The following is a 25,676-nucleotide window of genomic DNA, read 5'->3' as shown; positions in this document are numbered from 1 at the left end:
ACCTTGGTTCCCTTGATTACTCTTTTGCTATTTTGGGATTGCTAGTGGAAACATCAATTTCTTTACGTGAAATTATTAGCCATTTTCTCAAGTACAAAACAGATAAGAAAACAATAGAAATTATTTAAAATATCAACCCCAAAGACGCTAAAAACAATATATGCACACACAAAAATGTTGTACGAAATTAGCAAAACAATGTGGGATTGACTTGACTTGAGACAGTTAACAGATACAATGAAGTAGTCGTTTATATCATATAATTAAATGCGCAGTAACATGAGAAACAAAATGACAAGAGTACCAAGATACATTTTAATCAATTTTGATGATTGTACAAATTTGTTAAGACGGCATTAGTTAGAAGTAGAACTTAAATCAATATGTCAGAAACTTACAACAATTACGCAACCACAAGCCTGTGTAATTTCTTATCAATAAATAAAATGCGGGTAAATTTTAAATTCATAATGCATACTTTAACAACGTTGACTAGCACTATGTACAATTTAGTATTTGATGACACTAATCAGTACATTCATAAACTTTGGAATCAACTAAAATTTCTAAATAATTTAAAAATAATTTTAAATTTTCAATTCCTTGTTTTACTTTTTAGACTATGATAGGACTTTGTGTAATATGGTTGTAGTTACTTATCTGTACCTATAATTACAATCAGAACACCCTCGTTTTCGCAATGCATAATCACGGTTGCACCTGCTGCGAATTTTATCTGATGGTTTATTTTATTATTATTCCACACTGATTGAATCATTCAACCTAACTTTTTATAAAACAAATATGATTTCGCCGAAATTTTTTTTCATTTGTAGATGTATAGACTGAAAAGTATTTAGAGAATCGCAAAATGAACACACATAATGAAAACAAGTTTTCTTCATCCGAGATTTCAACTGTATTCAAAATGACCAGATAGTTCCGATTGTCGTTTTCTATATTAATTATTGGATCAACTGACATGTAATTATTAGGAGAAAGTACCTTTATAACCTCAGAAATAATTATATGTTCCAGACCAATACTTTTTTCAAAGACTACGCTAAGATACGGCTTATTCAAGGAAGAGGTCATAATTGCAAGAACTAAGCAATATGATGAGACAATAATTTAATTTTAGAATTAACACGCTTTCTGATAAAAAAAAATATGTTCTTCATCTCATAGACCAAATGTTTTGATTTGACTAAGACGTAATCAACCTTTTTTTAAATATTGCACTTGTTGAATTTGAATACTAAAGTTAAACATACGGAATGCTTGTTATATTTTTAGGTCTATTTGAAATAACCTCAAAGCATGTGGTGAACACTTAAGGATAATCTGCCACGCAGGTTTTTTTTAGTGTGCACCACGTGACCGATAGACTTATTACAAAAACGACATAAAAATGTACTAAGGTACAGACACAAGTTATTTTTTTGAAATTAAGAAATACGTATTGGATGGAGCAAAGCCTTAATGTTTGCTTTGATTTAATCCATGTGAATTAAGTAAACTATTTTGGCATTTTATTTGTGATTTTCATATTTGTTTTTATAACGTTAAAACGATAATTTTATTATGAATCTTTGTTATTGTTCCCCAATAGCTCAGTCTCAATGACAATCTTCAAGGATATTGGTTTCACTTTTATTGGTAAAATATTCAATCTATATTTCAATTCCGAATATTGCACGCACACATTACATAATATCTCTTCACATTCAACTTCCGACCTTAAACATTGCAAAAATTACAAAAAGACTCACAAAAGCCTGAATCGCTAAACTGTTCAGTATTAGAGTATTACCATATTCAGCTCTTTTTTTACTCTTTATTTCATTTATTGTTATTTTACATTTCACTTCGATATATCACTTCCGGACGATAAAGTTTTGTTCTCATCATTTTGCACCTCGCTAACTTTTACTTGAGTGTTGTCGTAGAGATCTCCGCTCTCGCGGTGCTCGTAATTGGTGACATATATACATATTCAGCAACTTCGGTTTTCTAGATAACATTCAACAATTTAAAAATCCTTTAAAAAGCATTTTAGAGGCCATCACTTAAAAAATTATACAGTTATAATTGATTAGAAAACCAAAACAAAATGTAAAAAAAGTTAAGCTCAAAAAATTGAATCTACTGTAAATTTGGAGGGTAGATAGATCTCGTCGAAGCCGAAGAAGTCTTATATTTCATCTATCTGTTAAGATGTACGTACAAAATATATGGTGAAACCCTTATTCTCTATATTTAGTAACAATGACAACGTTTTTCAGCAAGGAATATAATGTGGGAGTAGACATGCTAAGGATTATTGGGACCAAGTTTCATAAAATTCAGTTTAGTGATTTTAGAGGAGATTTTATAAGATTTGTTAAAAATGGACGACAGCGACGACGACGGGCGCCAAGGACAAAAGCTCACATTGCCTTTCAAGCCAGCTTAGCTAAAAAAAATTTCTTTCAATGGCAATGACTTTAACAAGTAGTCGTCCTACAACTTTGACGCAGTGGAGACCGTTGAAGGCCTTATCATAAGGATAATTTTATCGATTGAAATTTCTTTATATCTATTGTAGTTTTCAAGATATTGACTAAAAACTACAAAAAAATCATCGTTTTAACCTTTCAATGGCAATAACTCTGTCAAGGAGTCTTCCGACAACTTTGATCCAATAAGACTTTTGTAGGCCTTATCATATGGATGATTTCATTCATTGAAAGATGTTTTTTTCGTTCTTTTATAATTTTCAGAATATTAGCCGAAAACCGCAAAAAAAGGCCCGTCCTCAAATAACTTTAACAAGAAGTCGCCCCACAACTTTGATCCAATACAGCCTTTTGTAGCGCTCTTCAAGCTGAAGAAGGAGAGTCACATTTATTTTCAAATATTTCAAATGATCGATACAGTTTCTAAAGTAGATATCCTAAGGATGCTGGTGACCAAGTTTGATAATAATTCGCTGAGTGGTTTCAAAGAGGATTGTATTTAAAAGTTAACGACGGACGACATACGTCGACTGCGAAGATTGACCCCAAAAGGTGACAAAAGCTCGCATGGCTTTTTAAGGCCAGGTGAGCTAAAAAGACGCAAAGATTTCAAGTTAAGGTAATGAAAAGACAACTGTGCAAGATTGAATAAGTCATTGAAACTTACTGTGCCGACACTGACTTTTTATTGATATCAAAACCAATATAAAAAATTCAATACACCAGCCTTTGTTTTAAAGTAACATACAAATAGGAAAAGAAAATATTATTACAAAATCTACACATTATTCCATTAAAATTCGTTTTATATTTATAAGACTCAAAATTTGCTGTCTCATCTGAATTGTAAATATTAGGAACCTCCTGCATCTCTTCAGACAATTGTCATTAACTTTATTATAGTGCTATATGCAATTTTAATTAAGTGTTGGAAATATATTGACTTAGGCCTTCTGTTTGTTTGAACCAATTAATAAAACAGTGAAAATGGTTATTTAAAATAAGGTAGCATCAAATTGCGAGACTCTTGACAAAAAAGAGTTTGTATTTCAAAACCTTTATATTGAGAGTTAAATTTCCTAAAATTCTTGAATATCGTGTTTCTTTATTGTTCTGAAATATGTAAAAATCATAACTATACAGTATGTTGAAAGTAATATTTCGTATTTTGCGACGTATATTTTAAAAATAAAAAATTAAAAACATATAAAACCGCAGCCAACAAAGAATAAAATATAACAAAACAATAATTTGCTGGAATTTGATGGATAATCAGGAAATGGAAGCTTTATCTACTCAGTACCGTAGACAAGTTCAGAAGAACTTTTTATGTTCATTGAAATGGATCAAAAATAAAATACACCTCCTTTATACAATTTTAATTAAACATGAATTTAAATGATATCAACCCAATTTGAAGATAAGTTTTAAGACTTTTTGATATTCTTATGCACAAGACATCATATTCAACGACGCAAAACTAATGTCTTTACGAAATGGATTTACCATGCTAGCTATTTTGGAAAGATTCATCTCCAGGCAACTTACGAGTCTTATTTTTGAATTCATATCAAATGTAAAGTGAAAAGTCTATCTTCCGAGTGAGATTAAATGGCTTAACTATAAACCTTTATCATTCCATGTGACAGTAACGGTCTTTTCTACTTTTGTTTTTGAGTGTGTATTATCTAAGTTACAAATCGTAAGTGCACATTTTAATATATTATCTTGCAGCGTAGTAAGACTTCAAAACATGTCACAACAACTTTATTGTTAAATTTCATTTTTCCAATATTAGTGAACTTGTACATAATTTGCCCCGGAATTCTGCCAATCAATTATCAAGTAAAACATATACAAGACATGTAACGGGAAAATCAAAAGATTGATTGATTCATTGAGTGTTGGGGTTAAACGTCCGAGCAGCAATATTTCAGCTATATTCAGACAATAAAAATGGTACGTATTAAATATTCAAACACCTAAAATGTACAGACATTTTACCGAACCAAGGAAACACCACAATTGATACTTGAATTAGATTCAAATGCATGAATTTACGGCACATCGTATGAATATCGCGTTTACTATCGTTTTGACTGCACAATGTTTGACACAGCAAATCGCATAAAGCTACCCGAGAACATATCGATATAAACATAATATAAATTTATATCTGCCTGAAACAAGTGAGAAATGTTTGCGGTAAGACGATTATGTTCACTGTTTTCTTCGTGTAGTTTTCAATTTGAATTGCATATTTGATGAGGAGTTTAATTTTAATTAAAAGGAAACGCTTTTATTTCAATCAACGCTTACATTTATGTTCATGAACTTGAATCTCCTCGGTAATACATAATATCACAAAAAATATATTAAACATTTAAGTATCGTATTTATGATCTGTTTTATAGAATGAGTTTGTAGTTCAATTTGTCCTTTCTTTCAAAGTAATAATTAAATCATAGCAAAGATTGTTGGAAATTTCAAATTGTTATTCGATTTGTTTAAGAGGAAGCAAAATATGCTCTAGGATGTCGAAAATTATCATTTTTAAGATGCATATGTAGATTTTAAAATGACTGATGGTGAAATTATATAAGCATTAACATAATGATACATGTACAATAACATCCAAACATCAAAGAAACACACCTTCTGTAAGTCATATCGTTTGCGTGCTAACGTGTACTTTGGAACGTTAATTTTACAGATGAAATTAAACAAGAGACTATTGCATTGATTTCTAAGTAATAGCTTTGTCTGTAGCACAATCTTAGCTAGGTTTAAGTTGTTTACTTCCATAATAATTAGTCATATATACATGTCATCCAATTTCCTGAATTACTTATTCATGTCAGTGATTAAGTAATTTTCTTTTCCATTTATCTTTCAATGGACTGGTAGAAGTGAGTTCAAGGCTGTATATCATCTGTATACTATCACACCACTTCGCCGATTACTGAGAGAGGTACCTATACTTGTGAGTATCAATAGTGACAGAAAATTGTCGATTCATGGTTTGTCCATGCTGGTTTGAATTCCTAGAGGATAACCTCTACTTCATTGATAGCAATGTCATATTTTGCTCATAATTCCTTTTCCTAAATAGTGGAAGTGAAAACACTGCAGTACCGGAAACAGTAGATGATTTTTTAGAAAGCATGTGTTTGGAATCTTTAATAAATAAACATTGAACAAACGCAATAATTTTGCATGTGCAACTTTCTGTTGTGGACACCCTCTTAAACACTTATAACAACTGAAATTAAGTACAAAGTACAAGTACACAGGCAAATGTGCCACACATGAGAATCATATGGTTTGCATCATATGATTATCATGTAAATCGAGCACCATATGATAATCATATGTTTCAGTATACAGTACCTGTATGGGATAAACTTCCCATTTTATGGGCATGGGGCAATGGGTAATGTGGCATAGGGAATGGGGTAAATGAATAGGGGAATGGGGCGAGGGAATAATTTTGATTGGTCAATCAAACAAATTGTTCTGCTTTTTTTCGCAAGCAACGTACATATCATAATTCTCTGACATCAATTAAAATAATTTTTAAACAAGATTGATTTAGAGTAATTTTTAATTATTACAGGTGTCGAAGTTCATTATTCATTGACATATTTTTAAATATTAACCGGAAGTACATTTGTTATTGATTGAAAATGTTCGCGATCATACGATTTCCAAGAGTAATTGTTTTCTTTTCAAAGTTTATACTGAAATAATTTTGTGTCGGAGAGACCAAAAATGCTTATTCCCTTAGCTTTCAATTAACATTAAAATTAAAATTGTTCGCACCCATACAATCTGCAGAAATATTATATTTTTGGGAAATTTGACTGAAATTGATGTGTCAAAGCATCACAGACGACAATTTTAACATTTTAAACAATAATATAAGACCAGTAAGGATACTTAAAGTTGGCATTCATTCAATTTGCGAAAAATATCTCATTTTCAAGAATTTGGTCGGAAAAATATGTATTACAGCCATCAACATAATAATGATATAGACAATTTTTAACATGTTTACATTAATTTTAGACTTAGGTATATTAAAAGTGTTATCAAAGAGTAATCAAGGGAACCAAGGCTACATCAAACATACTTTGCAAAAATATGTCTTTTTGAAGATTTATGACTGAAATATGAGTGTCGCAACCACCAACCAGATACAAATATTGCCATTTTTAATATTGTTGTACCATTATTGTAATTAAAATTGTTCACACCCTTATAATTTGCAGAAATATGTCATTTTGGAGAAATTTGATTGAAATAAATGTATCACAGCCCATATGTAATGCTTATTTTAAAAAAGTTAACATTTTAAACAATTAGTTAAGACTATTAAGATAATTTTAAGTGTTGGCAATCATCTAATTTGGAAAACATATCTCATGTTCAAGAATTTGGTCTGAAATATGGGTATAACAACAATCAACAAAAACCTTATCTGGACAATTTTAACATTTTTAAGAATAATTTTAGAAATCAAATTCATTCACAATTTATACATTATATCTATATTTTTAAGAATATTGTGCATGATTATTTCTCATGCAGCTCGGAGTGTCGATAATACATGTTAACAATGCAAATATTGCGTGATTACGGTCATTCTCGAACTCACCGGCAGATTCTAAAATCAATATTGATTGCATAAAACTTTTTGCATCCTTATCTTTTATTTGTGTTTGATAGAACATTTACTATACTTTTTCTTTTCGGAAGGGGGAAAGCCATTTGACAACGGGATATAAGTCGATGCAATGGGGGATGGAGCAATGGGAAATGGGGCTATACGGAATAAGGTAATGGGGCAATGGGGGATGGGGCAATGGGGAATGGTGTGTGGGGCAATGGGGGTGGAGCAATGGGGGATGGAGCATTGGGGATGGGGTTGATCCCATACATGGGCTGTACATATGATTATTGCATGATTATCATATGATGATCATATGTTTTTCACGAACATATGATTGTCATATGTTTTAAGCCAAAATTACCATATGAGAATCATATGATAATCATATGACTATCATATGTTCAATATCATAGAATTGTCATATGATTACCATATGATTGTCATATGATTACCATATGATTATCATATGAATCGAGCACCATATGATTATCATAGGTGGCACATTTGGCTGTGTATAACTTGAACTAACGCAAAACACGACAAATTCAAGACATGCATTTGAAGCGATGAACACATATCGATCCTTAGATACCTGGCCTAGTAGTGAATAGCTCAAATATGTAAAACGATGTAAATGAGGCCAAAAACACTGCAAAAATAGTCCACTCTATCAATATTCATCAAATGAAAGACATCAAATCAATCAAAACAACATTACTTTTATTTGATAAGAATTTATTCGTGTCAAGTATTGAGATCATGACAATTTAAAAAACATCAATTCATTCTTAACACGACACGTCCCATTTTATTTTATTTTAGTAACAATACCAAACAATGAATTTTTATTCGATACCAAAGTCATTGATTCCTTCCAATTGTAAATCACTGAGTTGACTTCCTATTTTCCTTCTTTATTGTAAGATCATGTAGATCGCACGAATAAGATCGAAAGCATGTAGGATATTACCAAGAAAATGTTTTAGTTCAATCAAAATTATGTAATTTCACAACCAAACCGAATGATCCTTCTAAACAAAATTAGAGTGCAAGGACATATTTTAGATAGGCATTTACATTATTTCAAACGATCCTAGGCAGAAGTTCGGTCCAATGTTGCGTAACCAAACGATATCATTTTGAATAGCCGAACACAAGATTGATTCATTAAAATGTTCAATAAATATTACTAAGTCTTGTTTTATTTTGGTCAAATCATTGAATGTGTGCCTACACTTAATGGAGATCTTTTAGTGATCGCTTGAAGTATTTACTATCTTTATAAAGGTTATACGATAGTGCATTTGTGGTGTTTCACCATTTCTGTTCTTTATACTTTTGATTATTTTCACTATGTCCCATGTATAAACTTTATGTACACTAAAATACTTGCCATATCGTCTGCGGACATACAAATTTCTAACTCTTTGGTTAAATATGAATACAAAATTTACAGTCATAAATGAACATACCCGAATTTAAGAAAAAAATTAATGCTGAAATCGAAAAATTACCAGTACAATTGAAAATTGATAAACTTCAATATGTTGTCAAAATTTTTAAATGATACTTAATACAAACATTGCAATCGTATAATCGAAACTATTCTCGTTTCGCTATTTAGCAAATTATACATCCTTCCGACATATGGTTGTAATTTCATATTGCACATACTACTGCGCCGAGATTGAATGACAAGTGTCAGACACTTTAATTATTGATTTGAACATTCCTTTGCACAGAGTTAATGTTTGTTGGAAGAATATTACAATTGATACAAAATGTTTGATGGAGGCGATTTTCTATATAAGTCTTTTATCGATAGTTGCGCGATGAAACAAATAAATATGGATTATATTGAATAACGTTCGATTATTAGCCTGAGTATGATCAAAACTGCCAATACGATACAAAATACAAAAGTGTGCCAATACGGAATATAGCCGTCCAATACTGGATTTAGCCATCCAATACGTCATATTGGTCTGGGTATAATCCATTTGACTAGATAGTCAATAAAGTTATAATTGCGTAAGGCTTTTCATATTGGCTGAGTTTTTGGTCCTCGGGTAGCAATATCGAACTTCTGCTACGCCTCAATTGAATATGGCTAGCCTCGGACCTTAACTGAGCCAATGTAGAAAACCTTGCTAAAAATATATTATGTGGGAATCTCGTATTAATAGTAGAAATTACACAGAAGACACTTATAATACGTTTGTTAAGTCGACTACAAATGTTCAAACGAAAAACATCAGTTGGATTTGTAGCATTTTATCTTATTAATATCCCTATATCATATTTGTTTTAACAACTACACTTTATTATAAATGTTACATTCTAAGCACACGATGCTCAAAATAAATCACATATAAACATATTGCTGGTCGATAATCATTTATTATGATATAGTTTAAGCTTATATTTAATCATATAGAGACCTTTGGGCTCATATTTTTCAATATTTTTACATTTTATACATTTTGTATTTGTATTTAGCTCCTTGTTTTACCTTTTAAACGTGGCTATTGTTCACTAATTCATTATTCGAATTGTATATCATTGTTATGCAATTTTGTCATCATTTCTTGAGACAATAATAAACTTGTCCATCATGACGTCAATGTGATTTTTATTTAATTGTAATGTCGACTGTATAATCATAAAACTGATATTATTGAGTTACATTCAAATTACATCAATTTGAATTATGTAATTCAGAATTACAACAAACGATTCGTCTTTCTTTTGCATAACAACACGTATAATTGATATTTTGCAAGACAAATTTTAAATGTCATTTAAAGCTATTAATTTTCAACTTATTGGTATCGAAGTTCATTGACTATTCTATATTTGGACGACGATCTATAAAATCTTCTCATGCTATAATCACTTACATAGCTTTGAAAGTTCTTTTAATTACGTCTATTGTTTAAATGAAACAAAACATCAACTGCATCACATTGATGATATAAAAGCAATTTTAAAATTAGGAAAGAGAAGTAAAAATTTAACAAGAAAATATTCAATTCTAACCATTTTGTCCTGAAGAAAGTAAATTCATGTTAGATAATATGTTAGCAGTCAACGAATTGGTGATTACATACGCTGATCTAGTATTTCATACATCAAATTTTGAGTTTGCAAAATAATGACTGACCTTATGCAAATAAAATCCGAACTTTGAACCTTTTGTCACTACTGGTAACACCAGTACCACGGCGTTTGATGGGCGATTTAAAAATATGCAACGTTTGTTATTTTGCTATTGACTTGTTTACGATGGCAAACATCTTTTTTCCGGAAGAAGCTGGCGGTAGACCCAATTTACGTCACAAGGATACTCGTGTTTTCCTTGCAAAGGGGAATTACTCTTGTAAGACAGACGCTTAACTGATGATTTTGTCAGCATTGTTTGTTTACATACAATTACGGAATATTTTAATTGCATAATGACAAAGGCAGATGAGATAAAAGATATAATCATTAAAAAAAAAAGAATAAGAACTCCTAGTCTTTGAATTTCTTTGCATTTTTTTAGGTTAAATTTAAATATGATAATTGTTAACAATAAATTCAATGCTTTAAGGAATTGCTTCTAGTTGTCCAGTCATTTTTAATGTGAATTAAGAAATGAATTATAGCTTATGAGTCAATTACATGGGAATGCAGATTTGTCAGCGTCCAGATTTATCTATGTCAATGCTAGATTTAATTGAAAAGAATTACGAATAAAATCTCGACATCAATTTCGCAGGTGTACATAATTCAGTTTAAGGTGAAAGTTGGAAGTTAATCTTGTAATTTTTTCGTAACGAATTTCTATACGTCTTTAAAAAGAAATTATTTATATAAAATATCGCGTAGAAAACAAAAAACCAATAGTACAGACAGTTTATTAATGCCTCCTACTAAAACTAATAAGCTGGATTTACAAAACAAACCTTCCAATATTGGAATTAAGCAAATGGAGGCTCTGATTCAGAAAATTGCAAAACCTAAAGTGATAGTGCGGTAATTGTTGAAACTGAAAATGTAGGTATATATTCTTCTTGTACTTGTACCACAAATAGTGACATTAAGGAGTTACTAACTACCGTGGAAAATCCCAGTGAAACGACAGGGGGAACTTTTTGAAGAGCGCATTAACATCCCAGCGGCCATAGATCGGGAAAGTTGTTCTATAAATTCAATGCACGATCCATATGCTGTTTCATCGCAAAACAGGTTACGGGTGGAATCTTCTCGCACTTGCATCCAGTCATAACACTTGAGACAAAAGACAGCCGCTTACAATGAGATATTGCATTTCAAGAATTTATTGAAGGCTTCAATACCACCGACAGACACGGTCGTCCAAAATTGTTTTTCAAAGGCAAAGAGGTCTGTAACCATTTTTAGCCGACCATAGGTAACATTTGTCTTTATGCTCATTTTGAAACTAATCAACTGAACCCGAAGTCTGCTAATCAACAGATACAGCCTTATGTATCTTTGTCAAAAACAAGCCACCTAGATCTAAATAACTTCTTGCTAGTAACGTCGCTTTTAAAGCAAGTACTCCAGTTGACGTTTCAAGAATTGGTTCTGAATTACTAAACCATCCCAACACAAATCTAGTTCAGTTTGTAATTTATGGTTTTACCAACGTTTTTTCACAGGCTTGTCCAACTTGCCAGCATCTATATTTGAATTTAAAAAAATTATTACCAACTAAGCAATATTCCGATGACGTATCTAAAAGAAACGAAAATGCAAAATGACTATATTGCTGGTCCAGTTAAAGCATCAACGTTTACAGTGCATAGAGTTATCCCTATTGGAATTGTAGTAGGAAAGTATTCAAAGAAAAAGCGACTTACTCTCGATTTATCAGCTTCCCATAATACTTCTTTTCATAGATGTCTTAATGATCTCATAAACAAGTAGATATATATCAAATATACTTCACCTGTAGGACGACTTTATAACGATTGGCAACATTGGTCTTTTCAATGCGAACAAAACAATGCAACGTTCATATTTTATGTGTTCGATTCTTTGAATGTTCCACACAAAACGGTTAGACCGGTCACAAAAATTGAATATTTAGGTATCATATTAGACACCGACAATATGTTTGCAAAGCTGCCTGAAGATAAATTATGTCGGATTAAATACTTTTTGTTTTCGTTTTTTAAACGACGGATACGTACCAAACGAATTTCTGTATGTCTTTTAGGCCGTCTTAACTTTACAATGAGAATAATTCCACGTGGAAAATCGTTTAAATCTTTTCTAGTTAATAATGCACATTCCGTTAAAGAGCTACACTATCATGTATCAATCACCGCTGGGTTTCTATAAGATTTAGATATATGGATTAAGTTTCTGGATCAATGGAATTTTGTTTCTTTCTTCATAGACAATGATGTAATTTCATCCGCAGATTATGATTTATGTACTGGTGCCAGCTTGCAATGTGGTTTTGGGGCATACTTTTGAAAGAGTAATCAAGGAAACCAAGTTTATAGCGGAAATCAAAAGAATGTAATCCGGGACAAAACCAGACATGGAAAACAGACATACACAACAAAGAACATACAGTTACTAAAATCATACATACAAATTAACACAAGCAAATGAGCAACTCAGACTCCACTAAAAACTGGGAGCATGGATCAGGTGCATCGGTAGGGTAAGCATCCTCTCCTTTTCTTGAAACAGCCGCCGAGTTGTTCATAAAAAGTCAAGTCCGGAGTAGACAATCTAGGAACGGAAAACTATGACACGCTGAATAAATCAGTTTTCATGGTGCAGATGGATACACCGTAACGATCCACGAGTTCATGATGACGACCATAAAGCTTCTGTAGTGAAGTTTTCAATCTTGTAGCAACATAAAACAGTTCCAGAAGCCTATTTGTTAGAGTTCTAGCGCGATACAAAAAGGTCGGCGTAGTTTCGGCAAGCTCTGGCATAACGTTTGAGTTGTGATATGAACACTCCATACGCAGGTGGTGAAGGGAAGTTGTCACAGATGAAATGAAAGTTGACAACTTTGAATGAAAAGTCATCATGTTTGTCGTAAAGTTTGGTAAATAGTTTTATTTACCATTGATTTCCAAGTGTAGGTCAAGATATGAGGCTGACTTCACAGTGTCTGTAGTATCCTTTATCTCGAGTAATTTGGATTAGATGCGATGTATCAAATCCCCGAAATTAGCATTATGTAAAGATAATACGTCATCTATATAGCGGAAGCTGAGATCAGAGGATCAGATCAGCTATAAAGTCAGCCTCATAAGAGTGAAGGAATAGGTCAGGAAGTTAAGGAGCACAATTTGTTCCCATTGGAATGCCGACCATTTGTTGAAAAAACACGTCCACCACACTGGACAAATATATTGTCGATTAAAAATTCCAGCATTTTGTAAACATCTTTCTTTGTATATTTTGAAGATGATTTGGAATTACTTCTTACAAAGTATAAGGAATCTCTACCAAGAAGTATATTTGTATCTACGTGAACCATCTTTTTTGGAAAAACAACGATGTATAATGTTGTTAAGTCGGGATTTTAACTGAGTGTGGGGAATAGAAGTGTACATTGTTGAAAATTCATAGGTTTAAATGCTATTATATTCAGAAAATAGTTTTGAATATAATTGTCTCCAAAAGATCTTTCGAATTTTTCAGGATCCACATTGAATTAATACCACTACGGGAGTAACAAGTGTTGTGGTAAGACTGCAGACCCTCTTTGACAGTTGTGAGTATAGAAGTTAAATGTTTTGAAAGAGGTTTGGTGGTACATTTTGCAGATCCGGCTATGAAACGTTGTTTGTATGGATTCTTGTGGAGTTTAGGAATCCAGTACATAGACGGTAAATCACAATCATCGTCCTTGGTAGAGAGACCAAAAGAGGATAGCACAGATTTATGGTTTTGCACAATATCTTCGTGGAGAGTGTGGTAGCAGTATAGGTCGTATCAATGCTATCATTTCTACGTCTACCTCTGATAATAAACATTGGATGTAAAACGTTTTGCAGACGAAAACAATGTTGTTTTGGGCTTTGTCTGCTGGTACGATAACATACTTGTCATGTATAGTAGACAATGTTTTTGCTATATCGGGGTCTTTAAAAACCGATGTAAGCCTTGGCACTCATTGACCTACTTAAAACTTTCATTCGTTGAAAATTAAAGACATCACGGGCTTTAACCACTCTGACATAATATCAATGTCTTCTTGTTCTCGTTTTATCCATTTTCTTGCATAGTCCTCGACGGCATCCATAAGAACTTTAAAGTAATAATTCCAATTTATGGAGCGTAGTTCACGGTACTTGGGACCTTTAGAAAGGATATTACGCAGAGATTCGATTTTGAAGATGATTAAATCTCCCGTAACGACGTGACCAGAAGGACCATATTTGAATAGAGAGTTTTTGTAAGAACAGTCAGGTGGTTTAACCTTGAAGTCCTCGATCTCGAGGTTCTGCGATAGCCTTTTATAATTGAAAATTTTGGATACAATGTGAAGTATAGGAATATGAAATAATTGGTATGGGTTTGTCTTTGAAATATGGGGGAATTTTGTTGGTAACGTTTTTATGATGGAGGATGTTAGCCAAATTAATTGCATCTATACCTTCGTTGACAAACGATGGTGGAAGAAATAATCGTTTTTTCTTCATCTTGACTTTTCACACAAACAGGTTTAAAGATTATGTGGAAACCAATTTCCAAAATGATGGCAACAAGTCTGTATAATGATGAGGTGGGGTCAGAAATAGGAGTGTCTAGACTTGTATTGTAAAGGGAGTGTAGTAGAGTGAGAGCTATAGAATAAAGTTTTCGTTCTAATGTGATGAAGTCCAAGAGGTTTTTATATGAAAGGAAGGAGACCATATATGGATACATCAGGTAACTTAGATGACGTCTTGGATTTTTGTCAAATAAATTCATCACATGTATGCTATTGTTATATTGGCTTGAAACCGATGGTTTCAAGGAGCAGGGCTAAAGGAAATTATTCTTGAAACCAATGGATCATCAATGGCCTACATGTTATTTTCGCTGCGATATGGTGTCATGAGTGGACTGGCAAACAAATCATGTTTCACTGCGATAACAAGGTTTTTATTATCCAAAAATCTAGGTCGAGTTCTGTAGACGTTACGAAATTAATGAGACGCCTTACGTGGTGTTCTTCAAAAGTTAATTTTGTTGTGCATGCTGAGTTTGTTTATGGTAAAGATAACAATATAGTTGATGCGCTCTCTCGATTTCAAATGGATCTTTTCCGACGTCTGTGTCCGAATGCATCTACCTTCCAGCCACATTCAAAAATCGTTCAGTTGATAACTTGTTGGATAGAAGTATCAATGATAATACACGCAGTGTATATTTATCAGGATTTAATTGCTTATGTCAGTTTATGAATTCCAAATTCCCGGCTCAGGAGGTAAATCGTGTTTTAACCCATATGTCAGAGGATATCCTTATTTGTATTGTGTCAAATTGTCATTCGGTGTTAAATTTGAAGCATTCTACCATTAAACTACATTTATCGAGGATTCGTTATTTTTGTATTTTTTTGTGTAATCGTAACTCATTAGTAAACATACATGGTAATTCATTGAAGAACTAGAACATATTATTGTAGGTATTCATGAAAGTGGTTTAATAGTGTAAATCAAAAGTTATAATATGATGTTTTGTATAAATTACAAAAACATTTTGAGAATAACATTTTCAACAAACATATGGTCTTCACCACCGCGTTCTTTGTTTTGTTTTGTTTTGGTTTTTTTTTTTTGTTTTTGTTTTGTTTTTGTTTTTGTTTTTTTTGTAAGATGTGACGAATTAACGTGCAGACATTCGTTTGAGCCTAACTGCATTTTGACAGTTGGTGACATTAAGGTAGTGTCCAATATGCAAGTGAATATACGTCGCAAAGTGTCGAAAACTTTTTTGGCATGGTGTTCTGATTAAACTTATTAAGACAAACTATCTGAACAGGCTACGACGTGTAGTTCTACTTTCGTACAAAACAATATGATAAAGACATAAGATCATTAGAAGTCAGACTGTTTCACCAGATATATTAGAATATCAGATACAGATATTACTGAGGCTCTTCGACACATTTTAACAATGCGATATCGTCACAATAGTAAAGACGTAATCTCTTATCAACTGCAAAACTTTAAAATAATTTGGGGGACACTCGTTGCGTTACATGGCATCACCAGTGTAACTACTCATTTGGGCATTGTAAATTGATGTTCCATTTATTTATTGTCCCAAATTATTCACTCAAAATATTAGACGGTGCTTTTAGGATTTACAAGTTTAAACCTTTCGGTAAAAACCCTAGGATATAAGCCTATAGGTATAAGCCATTTGGTATAAGCCTTTAGGTATAAGCCCTTGTGCCTTGAATCGCTCCGATGTTAATTCAGAACATAGCTGGAAACATATATCAATTCATGAAGATTGCCCCAAGTCGGGTGATAAAGTAAGAACTGCGAACTGGGCTGGGCCAGCGCCAAACTGTTCCGCTTTATTTTACTCCCACTTAATTAATAGAGTCCTTACTTTACACTTAAATTCACTATGTTGGTGATACCCCTCCATTGTAGATTCGGGTGTCGGCTGGGTTTGTTACTTCATTCCTTGTTACCTTAACAAAGAATACTCAAGGGAACCAAGATTCTAGTGGAAATCAAACGAATGTAATTCAGAGACAAAGACCAGACATGGAAAACAGACAAACACAACAAAGAGCATACAGTAACTAAAATAATACATACAAAGAAACAAACGTAAATGAGCAATTCTGACTCCACTAAACACTGGGAGCATGGTCGTAAACAATGTACACAAGAAATATGCATTCTTACCACACTGCGAGCCCCAAAAGCTCAGCGACAGAGGCCCATAGTTTTTAATGTAAGCATAATGTAAATTAATAAAAGATATTGTACAATTACAGTTAAATGTATATCGAAAGCATTGGTATATTACACGTAGCGTCAAATTGTATTTTGTTTACTTGTTTAATTGTATTTTGAAATTTTATTGAATTATTGTTGTTTGATATAACCTGCATGATAAGCTATCCTGTACTTACTAAACATATGCCACTTTATATCTGAGTTTACAATGTATACCAAAAAGATATTCGCAACACTTCTGTCTGTGGTCGTCATCATGAACAAGGGTATTGTAATAAGTTTAATTACAATGGGTATTGTAAAATGTGCAACAGCTACATTGAACCGGACAACAGCTGCATTTACAGCTTTATTTGACGACCTATAGATATGGTGAAGTGAGAGCGGAATCAATCATAATTAGGAGCCATGCCATGCAGAGTATCAATCGTTGTACTAGTCTTTAAAACCAACCTTTACGACAAATGTGATCACTTTTCATTCAGAATTGTTAACATTTCTTTCATCTGTGGCAACATCCCTTCAGCATGTGCGTATGGAGTGTTCATATCACAACTCATCCGTTATGCCAGAGCTTGCCGAAACTACGCAGACGTTTTGTATCGCGCAAGAATTCTATCAAATAAGCTTCTGGAACAGGGTTATGTTGCTAGGTATACAAGATTGAAAACATCACTACAGAAGTTTCATGGTCGTCATCATGAACTCGTGGATCGTTACGGTGTATCCATCTGCGCCATGGAAACTGATTTGTTCAATGTGTCATAGTTTTCCTTTCCTCTTTCGTCTCCCCCTGACTTCGATTTTTTATGAGCACTCGGCGGGAAAGCAGAGGACGGATATCCTACCGGTACACCTGGTCAAGCCTTCAAGTTTTTAGTGGAGTCCGAGCTGCTCATTTACTTTTGTTACTTTGTATGTATTATTTTGGCTATTTTATGTTCTTTGTTGTGTATGTGTCTATTTTCCATGCCTGGTGATTTTCCCTGGATTACATTCTTTTGATTTCTGCATGAATCTTGGTTCCTTTTTTTACTCTTTGAAAGTAACTGTCTGGTATTGACGGTCAATATCAAAATTCATACTGCTACTTATTGGTGAGTTATACCCATTATAAAAGGTGCATGAATGACTTTGACATGTTAATGATTGGTACACACGTACATCAATGCAATTAGTCATTTTACCTCCCCCTTTTTTACGAAAGAAAATGAGAAATTGTGCATGTTATTCTCAAAACATGCACACCTATAGAAATCTGCATATACTATATACATAAATTACCACAACTTATGGTTTAGCATTGAGAATAAAGACCTGCTTTCTTGGCTTCACTGGTTTCCTGTGCATGTATATAAATTCACATCTTTTTTAAAGAACGTTTTACCAATAAAAAACTGTTAGCACTATATAATACACACACACACACACACACACACACACACAAACATATATATCTTATGAAACATTTAACATGCATGCATCTAGGTCTGTTTCTAGGAATAAAATTCAGGTTCTACACAATTGCTACAGTAGAAAAGGGTACAGATATGATTTAACGCAAAAAAGGCAATAGTGAATAATCTAACTACAAAATAGTAAATACTCCCCAAAAACAAAGATTTCTTCTATAAGTGTAAACACACTTTTAAACACACTTTTTTTATCATATCACTAAAGGTACACTATCCCAGATCTTTTTCGTTACAATGCCGACATTCTGAGCCATGCAGGCTTCTTACAGTTAGACTTCTGGAACAATTTTATGTTGCTACCAGATTGAAGACATCATGAACGCGATCAGGATCGTTAGTGTGTATCCATCTTACCATGAGAACCGATTTGTTCACCGTGTCATTACTTACCCTTCATCATTCGTCTATCCCTAACGTAAAATTTTATGAGCAACTCTGAGGATTAAAATAGAAAAGCAGACAACTTCTAATCTACCTGTTCAGCTGGTTTAAGCTCTTAGTTGTTATTGGAGTAAAGGTTGATCATTAAATCTTGTTTCTTGGTTATTGTATTTTCTTTATTGTGTCTATTTTCCCTATTTAGTCTTTATTCTTGTAATACATGTACATCCTTTTGGTTTTCACTCTAATCTTGTTGTTGCCTCGACGGGTAAATCTCTTGTAGTTCCATTAAATAACAGGCCTTTGTCGAATGCAAAGCCTCTACGTTGGCATTTTGAAATAGCTTGAGCAAAATATTGTTCTTTGTTGTTTCAATTTGTCTTTTAAATTCATTTAGATAGTCATTTAACTTACAATTAAAACTGCAATCGGTATGCCTCAAAGAAGTATTTGAATTTCTAGGTTAGTAGCTGTCTGTAGAAGTGAGATACAATTTAATTCGCTTTTACTTCTATATTACTCTGTTTTAAAAATATATTTCTACCAGCATTTAAGTGTACAACCACACTTATAGATTGATATTTACCATCGAAACAACGGCATGATGCATTATTTGTGACTTCCATATTAGCTAAATACTTAAATAACTGCATGAAGTGCATTCTCCATGAAAGAACTAATGCCGATGTTATTTCCAATTATACTTTTTTTCACTCATGCAAGTTGTCATAACAAATCTGTATAAAATATATTATTAGCAAGAAGTGGTATACAATACAAGTTACGAAAAGAAATCCATTGACAAAGCAATACCAGAAACATAAAAAGATGCAAAAAAACAAGTACAGGATGAAATATAACTAATTATCCTCATACATATACAAAAACGTACAAAAGTGTTCACCATAAACCTAATAAGCCAGGAGTGAAGTCGAAAATGGATACTAATCATGCCTCTACAATTAAGACAGGTAAACACTGATTACAAAAGCAATCTATTCACTTATTTTAGTAATACATTTAAAATCGTTATCAAAGTCAAGACCACGACTAATTACGGACCTATTTCTCCACGCCGTCTTTGATGTGATCAAATAGATGTTTAACAAATTGTCGTTCTTAGTTTAAAATATTGAAAGACAACATGTTTTAGCATTATTCGGGGCTATTAATTGAATATAATTGGTTTAAGAGGATTCAATTTAATGACATATATAAAATTAAGGATGGCCTGTTGTCTTTTTTGAATAACAAATTATTGGTTTTGACAATACAAGGAGAACTAGAAAAGAGTGTATCGCATTACAAATCCTTCTCATGGAGCTTGGTATATTTTACATTCCGCTTAAAACTACAGTGTTTTTTTTTTTAATTCATAATAGCATAGTAAGTAGATAATACAACAGCCGTCTCTTTATTTAATTATATCTTTTACATCTATTTTGATGTGATTTCTATGAAACACAAGACACTGGGGGGCCTGTTGTTGTCATACATATCATTATCAGCGTGTCAAATACTTGAAAACGTAATGTCAAGTTGAGTTATGGAATATTCTCCCTGACTAAAAGTAGATCTGCTATAAAATGCAGCGTTTAACGGAATAATTAGGAGAATTTCACTCGTTCCTACTGAACATGTTAGATTTGTCCACACTTCAGAAATAAATTGTCGTGTTTGCATTTGTTCAACAGCCCTTCTCTCATAAAAAGACATTTTCAACAAACAAGTAGAAAAGCAAGATCTTCAATACTTCCCTCACCGCAAAAAAAAACAAATGACAATTTGAAAAAAAAATAAATGTGACTTCAGGTTGGATACAAGGAAGGTTATAATCTATCAATCATTTAATGTTCAATTTGTTATACCTAAACGAGTACTGTTCTTTTGATGTACCTTTTTTTATATTTATGATACTTTCTGAAGAGGCAATAGAAATCATACGTGTTTCAGTCTGAATCAATTTGGAGGATTTTGAATTCTGTTCTTTGAAGTAAAAGCAGTGGTATGATACTTGACTCATTCTATTACATTCGAACTAGTCCTTAAATAATACTCCGACAAAACATTAACTCGTTGATAATTGCAGTGAACTAAAAAGAAATACCACATAAATAAGCTATTAATTGCCTCAGAAACATAGAGGACATTACGTTTCAATCATTCTTTAAACCACTTCGGTATTACGTCAATCCATGCTTCAATTACCTTTGCTATTGAACGGAAAGGAAATGAAACAAATGATAGTAGTCTATTTCTTGTACTCAAATGTATTCCTTAAAAACTTTAAGATGAAAGCTTGAATTCGCAGTGAATTAAACATTGCTGCCGTTGCATTAATTCGTAACGTCACTCAGGGTTTGTACATATTCAGCAAAGAATGTAAGTGATACAAATAAATTTGCTTTCGGTGTTTGGGGTACTTATATAATAGTATAAATTGTTGCGATTCATTTAGCTCAATCTTGGGAAAAGACGCATCGTACTCATACAATGTATAAATCGGTTTTATGGCTAGTGGAAACGACCTTGTTTGGCCAATCATAAGTAGATCTCATGAGCATAGTTTTAGCGATGATATATTATTCTACAAGCCAACTCTATCTCATCGTAAATTTGTATAAACATATCCTTTGCTTTGAGTTTCTGATAATGTTAATATAAGTAAAATGACTAAAACAAGAAAACAGTGGTTTCAAATTGCAGTTTACACATTTACAAGAAAACGAACAGTCGTTATTATTACGTAGCTCCCTCAGAAATACATTTACCGTTGAATGCCCAACAAATTTGAATGGAGTGTTTTTACAATAAATCAGCCATCAATAAAAATAGTTTTGTATAAATGTTCGGTTTTGTTAGTTTTGAATTTTTGAAAGCCGCATAATCACCGTTAATATAATATGTTTGTCCAAGCGCCCATTATTTATGTATATGAAAGATCAGCAGACATTTATAATCAGCCACTTTAATCCAGGTTTTTAGTTGTTTACACCAATGCTAATGAATTTCGTTGCACACACGTCAACTTGTTTACCGGAATTCTGATTGTCAACAAACATAACGGATTTGTGGTAGTTATGACAAATGATTGACCTAAAAAATCCAGCTCTATTCTGAAATAAGAAACCTATCAATGTTTTCGACAACTTGAAGTCTTGTCGATGGTTACTGCTTATTTGTCTCGCCCATTTATGTTGCGACATTTGAATACGAACTCGAATGATTATTAATGATTGCATGGACTCATTACTTTCAATATATCTAGATTCTTTTTTTCTTGATCTCAATCGTTAACATTACTTTTGTTTCATTCCTTGCGAAATAAGTTCATATAAGCATAATAGCTTTACAAAATAAAGACACTTTGCATTTAATTATCAATAATGTAACCTTTGTATGTGACATCTCGTGTTAGCGTTAAGTTTTGATTCATATAAAACATCAAAGTCTAAGTTAATATAATACATGTAACATTTACCAATATAATAATAAAAAACACTTGGTCTGTCAATAATCTTTTTCATTAATTGATTGCGTTTGTTCTCGGTGAAATATCAGCTTTACAAAATCTCACTTTGTTTTCATAAAGTCTAATTTTAAGTCACTTCATATCATTGAATGTGAGTGTGTGTGTGTGTTTACAATAACGGATGCTGTGTAGTTAGTTTTCGTTTCTTTGTCATAATAAATTCTTTCAAAGCTAATCAAATATTAACAAAGATTCAGAAGCCTAAATATGACTGGAATGACAAATAAAGTTATTATCTGAACGAAATATCTTCATGCTCTTCATCCAAAGAAAGTTATGCATTCATTGTACACCTTAACAAAGTATAAAGGTTAATCCCTTTAAGTGTTATACAAATTGGAAAAAAAATTGATACTAATTTCGATGTAAAACTGGTTGGGCTATTGAAGTCTGCCATACATTATACTTCGGTAACTTTCTATATCACCACACGTGTTCTGTATTAATTGTTTTATCGTGAGATCTCGAATGATACATTAATGTTAGCTTTGTGTATGCCTTTTTTTCTGATGAGTGTTAATTTTTATTGTTTGCTTCTTGTTCTTTTTTTTATTATTTAATTCATTTGTTTCGTCTGTTCCATTTCGTTGAAAGTTTTTTACCTTTAGCTGAATGATCCTTACCTTTGAATCACGCATAGAACGCTCTATCTTTGACCTTTAAACCGTTACGTGTAAATAAAGAATGGTAGCATATCTTGGGCCAAAATTTTATCCTTGGTTACAGTAAATGGCATCTTAATAATCATTGCTTGACGAAAACGTCATTTGTTTCTTTGACTGACTGGTTGACATCAATGCAACCTTTATTCTGATTATGACAATAGATTGACATAAAAAACAGACATTATATATTTAACCCGATAAAGTTGCTGACAGCAGAAAGTCGTAACAAGCTCAGACTGAATCGAATCAAAAAATCGTTTCGCCCATGTGTGATTTGTTTTTCAAGTACCATTATTTTTAACATACAATACTCATTTTGTATCAAAATCATTAAAATGGAAAATAATTTTCAGTCTGTTTTCCGCTTGCTTTACAATAACAGGGTCGTTAACTTCAGCTAAGGTTTATTATTAAATTTCCGGAAAAATATATGTTGTTAGATAAAAGCCAGCTGACTTTAATAAGCACGGTACCAGCAATGACTGGTAAATTAAAAATTGATAAAATATGTTTTAAATTACATTTTATAAAAGTAAACAATTACCATTTCCTTTTTAAGAAATAATACAGTTTTATATGCCTACTTGTGCAATGTAGCATGCCATGCAGGGCATGCTACATTGCACATATTTTGTGTACGGGTGATTTGTAATCCTTTCTGCAGAGTTAGATGTAAGGTCAGTAATAAACTATTATAAATCAGCAAATAATATTCACAAACCAATTATTAAAAATATGGAATGAGCTATGTGTAGCACTCTTACACCGATTCTTTCAGACATTACGTACAAATAACTGATTCAGAAATCATACATTCAAACAAGTCAAAAATAGGACAGGCACAGACTTACATAACAATCAATACTGCCCTGAAAGAAGACAAATAGTTGACCAGTTGCAGCAAAATGGCGACATGAGCTGTATGATTTTATTAAAAAAAAATATCATGTAAATATGATATGTTTGTTGTGGTAAATTAATGGTTAGACATTTTGTTTAAGTATGTTGAAAGCATGTAAGCATGAATAGGTAAGGAATTCTATACTTTTGCTGCCTAAAACCCTCCTCGTGCCGTTCTGTCGAATCATGGCTTTGAATTTCTCAGGATAATAAGAATTAGCTTTTGAAGTAATGATAAATTGCAGAATTTCTATGAAAGATTTTTTAAGAATTTATGTTAATCTCATATAGTGATTTATTGATTGTTCTTACATTTATTGATAGAAACTACATGTATTATAATAATTATTGATGAAACACAATTCTTTTCCATGCAATTTTTCAATATTGTTTGAGTTTTGGACAATAGCTGTGGTAGAACAGAACAGATTCATGGGCGATTAGAATTGTTGGTATTTAGAATTAAAATTCAACTTAAATTGAATAGTAACTGCTAAATATGGAAAACAGACATACACAATAAAGAACATAAAGTAACTAAAATCATACATACAAAGTAACAAAAGCAAATGAGCAACTCGGACCCCACTAAAAATTGGGAGCATAGACCAAAGCAAGTGATAAAATTCGTAAGTCAAATTTAAAAAAAAAACGAATTGAGAAACTCGGAAGTCAAAGACAACAGCGTCACGATCATAAACAGCATAATAAAACCGAAAGAATAATTCATAAAATGATATTTTTTAAGAATACGGACCTTTATAAAAACTAGAGCATAGATCATGTCCAATGCACCGACAGATATATACCGATGATTTAATTGCCATGTGCATTTCGAAACACCAAATGTAGACAAAATTACATAATTAACTAAATTCAATCTATCATTATTAGAATTATAAAACGACAAAACTGCTATCGGATATAATGAACAGATATTGTTGTCAAGATTCAATCCAAATATCTATATATCTATCGAACCCACAGAAGCTATTAACTTCTTTTTAAAATAGTTGATAATCTTCGACAGAACAATATCGCAAAATCTAGCTTCTGCTATCGTATGGAGAAAGTTGAAATCTTTTATCTTTCATGTCTAAAACAAACAGGACCTATATTTGCCCTGATAATTATATAAATCCATTATTTCAATCATTATAAATGCATTAGAAAGACACTTATCTTTTAGATCTGTTTCAGGTTAATTGTGTCCGACGAGGAAGTGCAAAGAAATCACATAGTTTCCAGTGAGTGAGTATACAGAAATATCAAACTTTATGTACCAAGAAAAAAATGAAAATGCGATTAAGTGATAAGATAACGTTCGATGAATTAGTAAATAATATTGTCTTCGCATATACTTCATCCTATGAAATGGGTTTAAAACAAAGTTTTTCAACGGATAGATAATTTTTTTAAATACAGCTTAACAAGTGGAGAAATAAACTGAATAGAATTCACTTGACATAATTTATAAACGAATATCACCCTACATACGCGCATTAATAATTTACCTCATGTGAACAAATACATGTACACATGGCATTTTGTTTTTGTTAGTTTTTTATATGTTTAGTCGTCATTAATCTAAAAGTGTCAGTGA

At 32.2% G+C, this 25,676-nt stretch overlaps 1 long non-coding RNA gene across 1 annotated transcript; it reads left to right on the top strand.

The window, feature by feature from the left end:
- Window positions 1–4,111: 4,111 nt before the first annotated feature.
- Window positions 4,112–25,426, top strand: LOC148624814 (uncharacterized). Its single transcript, XR_015920175.1, has 3 exons — window positions 4,112–4,200; window positions 5,406–5,481; window positions 25,274–25,426. It is a non-coding gene; the product is annotated as an uncharacterized LOC148624814 (long non-coding RNA).
- Window positions 25,427–25,676: the final 250 nt, after the last annotated feature.

The sequence above is a fragment of the Perna viridis genome, chromosome 2, assembly GCF_037379345.1.
Source record: "Perna viridis isolate PV_CMFRI_1.1 ecotype Kerala chromosome 2, ASM3737934v1, whole genome shotgun sequence".
Taxonomy (NCBI): domain Eukaryota; kingdom Metazoa; phylum Mollusca; class Bivalvia; order Mytilida; family Mytilidae; genus Perna; species Perna viridis.
Note: the sequence above shows the minus strand (reverse complement) of the source record. Positions and strands in the feature narration are given on the sequence as shown.